At 38.2% G+C, this 7,261-nt stretch overlaps 1 long non-coding RNA gene across 1 annotated transcript; it reads left to right on the top strand.

Moving 5' to 3' along the window:
* Window positions 1-8: 8 nt before the first annotated feature.
* Window positions 9-5,305, top strand: LOC132596656 (uncharacterized). The gene is made up of 2 exons (XR_009562749.2): window positions 9-1,712; window positions 1,873-5,305. It is a non-coding gene; the product is annotated as an uncharacterized lncRNA (long non-coding RNA).
* Window positions 5,306-7,261: the final 1,956 nt, after the last annotated feature.

The following is a 7,261-nucleotide window of genomic DNA, read 5'->3' on the forward strand; positions in this document are numbered from 1 at the left end:
CAGTTTTTTTTATGGCAAGATAGTGAGGGCCATTCAGGATATTTCCAGCCTTATGTTTTGCCTGGGCTGCCTTTAAACCTCTGGGGCCGAGATATATTAAAAGAAATGGGAGTATTACTTTATAGTCCAAACTCTCAAGTCTCTAATATGATGTTGGATCAAGGATTTCTTCCCACAAAAGGGCTGGGAACAAATCAACAAGGAACTGTCTGTCCTATTGATGTGAAAATAAAAAATGATAGACAAGGTTTGGGTTTTTCTTAGGGGCCTTGGATTCTCCACTCACTGCTGATCCAATTACTTGGCTGACTGATGACCCTGTATGGGTGGACCGATGGCCCCTCACAAAGGAGAAATGAGAAGCTGCAGAACAATTAGTACTGGAACAATTAGGGCATTTAGAAATTTCCAGTAGTCCTTGGAATACTCCTATTTTTATTATCAAGAAAAAATCTGGAAAATATAGGTTATTACAGGAGCTAAGAGCTGTTAATAAAACTATGCTAATAATGGGAGCTCTTCAACCAGGCCTACCCTCTCCAACAGCCATACCACACAATTATCATCTTTTAGTTATAGATTTAAAAGATTGTTTTTTCACTATTCCTTTGTTTCCTGAAGATAGAAAACATTTTGCTTTTAGCTTGCCTGCCTTAATTTTTAAGGAACCCATGAGGAGATTTCAATGGAAAGTATTGCCTCAGGGCATGGCAAATAGTCCTACATTATGCCAAAAATATGTGGCTCAGGCCTTGACTCCTGTGAGAAAAAGGTTTCCATCGTTATATCGCATACATTATATGGATGATATACTTTTAGCCACTGATAATATTTCTTTATTAGAGACTGCTTTTCAATTTTTACAACAGTCCTTACAATCATTTGGCTTGGTCATTGCCTCAAGAAAACTTCAAAGACAATCTCCATTTTTATATTTGGGAAAATATATTGATAACACTACTATTAGGCCTCAAAAACTGCAAATTCGAGTTGATAATTTAAAAACATTAAATGCTTTTCAAAAATTACTTGGAGATATTAATTGGCTAAGGCCTGCCTTAAAACTTACTACTGCTCAATTACAGCCTTTGTTTGATATTCTTAAAGGTGACTCAGATCCTTCTTCTTCACGCTCTATGACTCCAGAAGGATTTCAAGCTTTACAAATAGTCAATAGATCTATCAGTTCTACACAATTAACTAGAATTCATACTCACCTTCCAATTTTCTTAATAATTTGTCCAACTCCTCATGTGCCTACTGCCGTCTTATGGCAAACTGTTGGAATTATTGAATAGATTCATATGAAAACTACACCCTCTAAAGTTATTAACCCTTATTATGAACTTATTAGTAATTTAATAATGCAAGGTAGAACTAGATGCTTACAACCTATAAGTATAGAACCTTCTCAAATTATTATCCCTGATTCAGTTAGTCAACAAAATTGGCTTTTTCAACATAGTAATGAATGGGGTCTTGCTCTTGCAGGATTTTCAGGTACCTTGGAATGCCATTACCCTGCTGATAAATTGATCCAATTCAGCAAACTTAACTCATATCTTTCCTTCTATAATTAGGCAACAGCCTGTCCCTCATGTACCTTTGGTTTTTACGGACGGTTCTTCTTCAGGAGTGGCTACTGTAATCATTGACGACGGAACGAACCTCGTTAAAGAAACTTCCTTGACTTCAGCTCAACGTGTTGAACTGTATGCTGTCATTATGTCTTTTAAACATTTGCCTTCTATATCTTTTAATTTGTTTTCTGATAGTAAATATCTTATTAGCTTGTGATTTCTTCTGGAGACTGCGAGCATAGGACATACTAATGACCCTGAATTATCATCCTCTTTTCGTTTGCTTCAACAGCTTATTCGTTCCCATGATGGTCCTGTCGCAGGTCTGTATATCCGTGCTCATTCTAACTTGCCTGGTCCATTGACTAAACTTAATGCGACTGCAGATGTTTTAACTCGATCTAAACGTGATCTTTATCCTGTACATTTTCCTCCCAAGAATAGAGTTGAAGTTACTCCTCCTCCTCAATCTCTTTTCCGTAAAGCAGGACATGTCCCAATTTACCGTACTCCTCCTTTCCGTTCGTCATGCTGTCAAGAATGGCTAATATACTGCATTCATTATCTCCATACTCTTGATACTCATGGTCCATGTCCTGGACACCCTCATATTATGGTAAGTTATGATCAAACTGCTTCACAAGCAGCACAGCAGTTGCACGCTTTACACCGTCAGTCAGCGGCTACATTACACACACAATTTTCCCTTACTGGTGAAGCCGCCCCACAAATTGTTAAGCAATGCCCACAATGCTTACCTCACCTTCCTGTTCCACATTATGTTGTTAATCCTCGTGGATTATTACCTAGACATTTATGGCAAATGGATGTTACTCATATCCCGTCTTTTGGGAAATTACAGTTTGTTCATGTCACTATCGATACTTATTCTGGTTTCCTCTGTGCTACAGCACAGACCGGAGAAGCTACTAAACATGTTATCACTCATTTATTACACTGTTTTGCTTTCATGAACCTTCCCAAAATTATTAAAACAGATAATGGGCCCGCTGCTTTTGCAACATTTTGTAATTCATTACAAAATTACCCATATTACAGGCATTCCATATAACCCTCAAGGACAAGGTATTATAGAACGTGCAAATAGATCTTTAAAGCTAACTATTGAAAAAATAAAAATGGGGGAATTGTATAGAACAACGCCACATAACCTTATAAATGATGCTCTGTTTATTTTAAATGTTCTCACTGTTGACAAATTTGGCTGCTCTGCAGGGGGAAGGTTGGTGGCTGAGCCAAGATTGGCCTCTCAATCTCCGGAGGTCCTCTGGAGAGATCCGTTAACCAGCACTTGGAGTGGTCCTGATCCTGTGTTGATTTGGGGACGTGGTCACGTGTGTATCTTTCCCAGATCAGCGCCTGGACCTTGCTGGCTTCCTGAGCGCTTAGTCAAGCAAATAGATGGCTTGCCACAGCTCACCTAGTTCAGAAGATGAAGAAGCTCTGCATCTCTCCCGAAAATTTGACAGTGTTGATTCAGAAAAAGAAGAAGAGGAGACCACTTGCCAGGACGACTCAAAGGAGTGATGTTCCAACTTGGGGACAAATTAAACAACTGGTTTCATGAGCTCAAGAGTCAGTGAAACAACAGAATAATCCTGTTACACCTGTAACTTTTTTTTTGGTTATGTTGGCAACCATTTCATGTGTTCCCTCTGTTAATGCAGCAACTTACTGGGCCTATGTACCTGATCCTCCACTATTACAACCTATATCTTGGTCTGAAGCAGAGTTTCCTGTATTTTACAATGATAACTGTTTATGGGCCTCTTATTGGGAATATAAAACAAATCAATATGTCTGTAAATTATACTAACTGGCTTAGTACACATCCTGTCTGTCTTAGCCCACTGAATCTGGAAACTGGACATGTAAAGGCTATTAGTTATGAGCATACAGATGTTTATGAGGGAACGGATCAATCAATTAGTTTGTCAGGCTCTCCAGGCATCCTTCGTTTTACAGGAACCAACATTACTCTTACATGCCACGCTACCAGCCGACGAGAGGATCTTAAGGATACCATCATTTGGTATAAAATGGGCAAGCTATTAATATTAGAGGTCAAATCTCATACGCCTCACCACTTAGGGATTCCGCTATTACTATAGCCAAGGTTACAGGTGAAGATTCAGGAAATTATTTCTGTATGAAGCGTTTACTTGGAGGACAAGGGATACTTATAGCTGGACATAAGGTTACTATGCTTAACAGAAAATCAAAAAATCAATTTCCTCCCTTTATGACCGTTAACTTTCCTGGATCCACTTTTGAACGTTGCAATGCATCTTGGAATAATAACCAAATATGGTGTACTATAGATTATACCAAGGTGTCAATTCTTATCTCTTCTTTTCCCATCATAGATAGGTTTATCACATTTCAAAAGAACTGGGATATATGGAAACTAGCTCTAACTTATTCCAATACACCTGTTATAACTTGTGTTGCTCCTCCGTATACACTTTTGTTTGGTTCTATTAACATTGGTAATTCTTCCAAAGGAGGATATAATATTAGCTGTGTTAATTGTATTTTTAGCAGTTGTATGTTCCCTTCTGCAGGAACGCAATCTGTGCTTATACTAAAGCAACCCATGTATGTTATGGTGCCTGTACATCTGAGAGAACCTTGGTATGAAGATACTGGAGTACAGGCATGGGTGGAACTCTCTAAAGCCTTGCAGAGAGGAGACACTTTCTTGGGTGGCTAATAGTAAGTTTACTTGCCTTGGCTGCTCTGTCTGCTACCGTGGCTACTGCCGGTCTTGCTCTTTCACAGAGTATTCATCATGCTCACTTTGCTAATCAGTTATCTCAACATAGCAGTCTTGCTTTATCTTTACAAAGTCACATATATTTACAGATTAATAACAAGTTAGATGAATTTAAAAACGCAATTTTGGGGATTGGAGATCAGATGGCAGCATTAAAATTGAGGATGCGTCTAGCTTGTCATGCAAAGTATACATGGATGTGTGTTACTCCTTAAAAGTACAGTGACTGTATTTGGGAATGGGAAAAAGTAAAAATGCATCTGCTGAGTGTTTGGTCAGATAATAATATTAGTCTTGATCTTAAGAAATTAAATGCTGAAATTCAGGATATACAAAATACACATCTTGATGATGTTTCGCCAGAAGATGTAATTCAAACTTTACTGGACCATTTAAAGTGGTTAAATCCTCAGTCTTGGATTACCGGAAGGTTGTCAGGATTTATTACCCTGGCCATAATTTACCTATTATTGATATTAATCTTCTCATGTCTGTTTCGTATCCTCATGCAACAGTATACTACTCTCGGCACTAAACTTCATGGAATTATTTTGCAGCAAAAGTTAAAAAATAAAAAAGGGGGACCTGTGGGAAGCAGTCAGCCTTGAGAGCAGGTAAGGACATGCCAGGCATGCAGCCGCTGCTCGAAGGGACTGTCCCTACTTGTTCCCCTCCTTGTTCCATTCCATGGGAGATAAATCACCAGGGCCCAGAGATCAGAAAGAATGTAAAATGAGACAAGCAAAGCTGTCTTCCCCCTGCACATGCAGGTTATTTTTGATGCTTCTTGGTTTATGGGTTTCCTCCCAGGGAAGTTAACCTTGAGCCGAGACAGTCTGTAGATAATGTAAACCACCATCTGGCAACCTTCCTTTTTCTAGTCTATATAATCTGCAACTGTAGCGCAATAAAATTTGCCTTGCAACCATCAGTTGTCTTGGTCCTTCACCCATTCGTCGGTGCCACTTCAGTTCCTTACCCCTTCCCTTCTGACCCCGGGCGGTGAAATCCTCTTTCTCCGGCTGGTCCGCGGCACACATGAATATATGTTTTTGTCTTGCTGTACTGCACCTGTGCTGTCTAGCAACAGATATTTTGTCTGCTAGTAGTGTTCTAGATTATGTCTTTCCAAAGCGCTGAGGCAGTGCACCTATTCTGTAGTTGCAGCTGATGCCTGAATGTAGCCTAGCTGACAAATTATTGATTAATAAGAACTTGAATTTCTGAAAGATTTGTACTGTTAACCAAAATCTGAGCAAGGAATCTCAAATGTAATTCTTAGCCAGAATTACATGTTAATGAACTATTGAACAGTGTAAATGAAGGAACATCAGTGTAAGGATTTCTTTTAATTTATTTTTTACCTGCTTGAGATATCAGTTAAAGTTTGCCAGCTTGGTTGCAGATGAACGGACGTTTGAAGTTCACCAAACTACTTAATGTGGGATAGGATAATAGACTTCCAGCGCCCTCAAGGCTGTGACCTTGCAGCCATTTTACATAGCACATCCTCCTCCTTTCCCTGGCCCGAAAAGTAGCAGCTCTGTTGAAGCTTTGCATATTGTAACAGGCTTTCGTTTCCAGGTTATATGTCTGTGGAAGACTTAATTCTGAATAGAGATATAGATATTACTGGAAACTAATTGTTTTTTCTATTATACTCTGATTTATCAAAAAAGTAAAACATTTAAATTGTGCTACAGAAATTCAGAAGTTGTCTTGCAATCTTTAAACAATAAATGAATGAGTTGCCCTTAAAAAAAAAAAAGGATTAAGCAGTTAAGCTGTTGGTCCCACATCAGACAAATTATCCTTATACCTCCTGTCAATATTGTTAACAGAGACTGTTATTTTATTAATCCTTATGATCCCATGATTCTTTCTTTCATGTTTCAGGGCACAGCAGGTGAGAGAGTGGATTTGTTAAGCTGGGTGGGTTTATCCTTCTTTTATGCGTTCATTCAATTTTATGTTCATTTACTTATTGTACACACATGGCAATAGAAGCTGCTAAAGCAATCATTGCTATTCTGCAAAACAACAAGGCACAGAAGCAGATGTCTTATTTCTGAGATTTCTCCCCCCAGGATTATTATGATTAAAGATCCTTTCCCCCACTCCCTGGAGAGGATAAGGGGCTGCTTGCTGGAGGTTTTTTAATGACTTGGGGAAAGGCTCAAATATCCCCCCATTATGGTAATCCACCCCAGGGGCAAACCACAGAAGAATATTATGAATTTATTTTATTTTTCTATCCTTGCAAAGGTAATACTCAGCTCATTAGAATATGAAAACTATACTGTCAAATTTCAGAATTACATGGATGAAGAAAATCACCAAAGTGGCATCATATCACGTGTGTTATAATCGTATTTACTATATTGACTATATTAACTATGTTGTGTTAACAATATATTGTATAACTATATATTGAAAAGGCAAAATGCTGTAACTTATTTCAGAGAAAATAATTATATTGGCAAACCCCAAATTGTACATTGTAGACAGGTCCTAGGAAAAGAAGAATTAATTCATAGTGGACAAGAGGTTAGCTTCTGTTTTCAGCCATGTGCTATTTCAAGAATTAAACGTCATGAATAATACAGGATATAAGAGGAAGAGTCTAAAGACGGAAAAGCACATTTTGATTAGGAAAGAGAATTTAAGGCTTGTCTTTTTTTTTTTAAGGAAAACTGCCTTATTACTATGAGATAAGAAAATTGTTTCCTTCTTTTCTTCCTTGCTTTCTTCTTTTTCTTTTTTTTAACCTTTTTAATTTTGGATATTTGACCTCTAAGCTGAGATGACTGAAAATGCCTCCTCTGGGCATCAACCTTTTTGAAAGACTTTTTCCCCCTCCCTAAGGGCTATTTGTCTCTTGGAG

This window comes from Globicephala melas, unplaced genomic scaffold, assembly GCF_963455315.2.
Source record: "Globicephala melas unplaced genomic scaffold, mGloMel1.2 SCAFFOLD_226, whole genome shotgun sequence".
Taxonomy (NCBI): Eukaryota; Metazoa; Chordata; class Mammalia; order Artiodactyla; family Delphinidae; genus Globicephala; species Globicephala melas.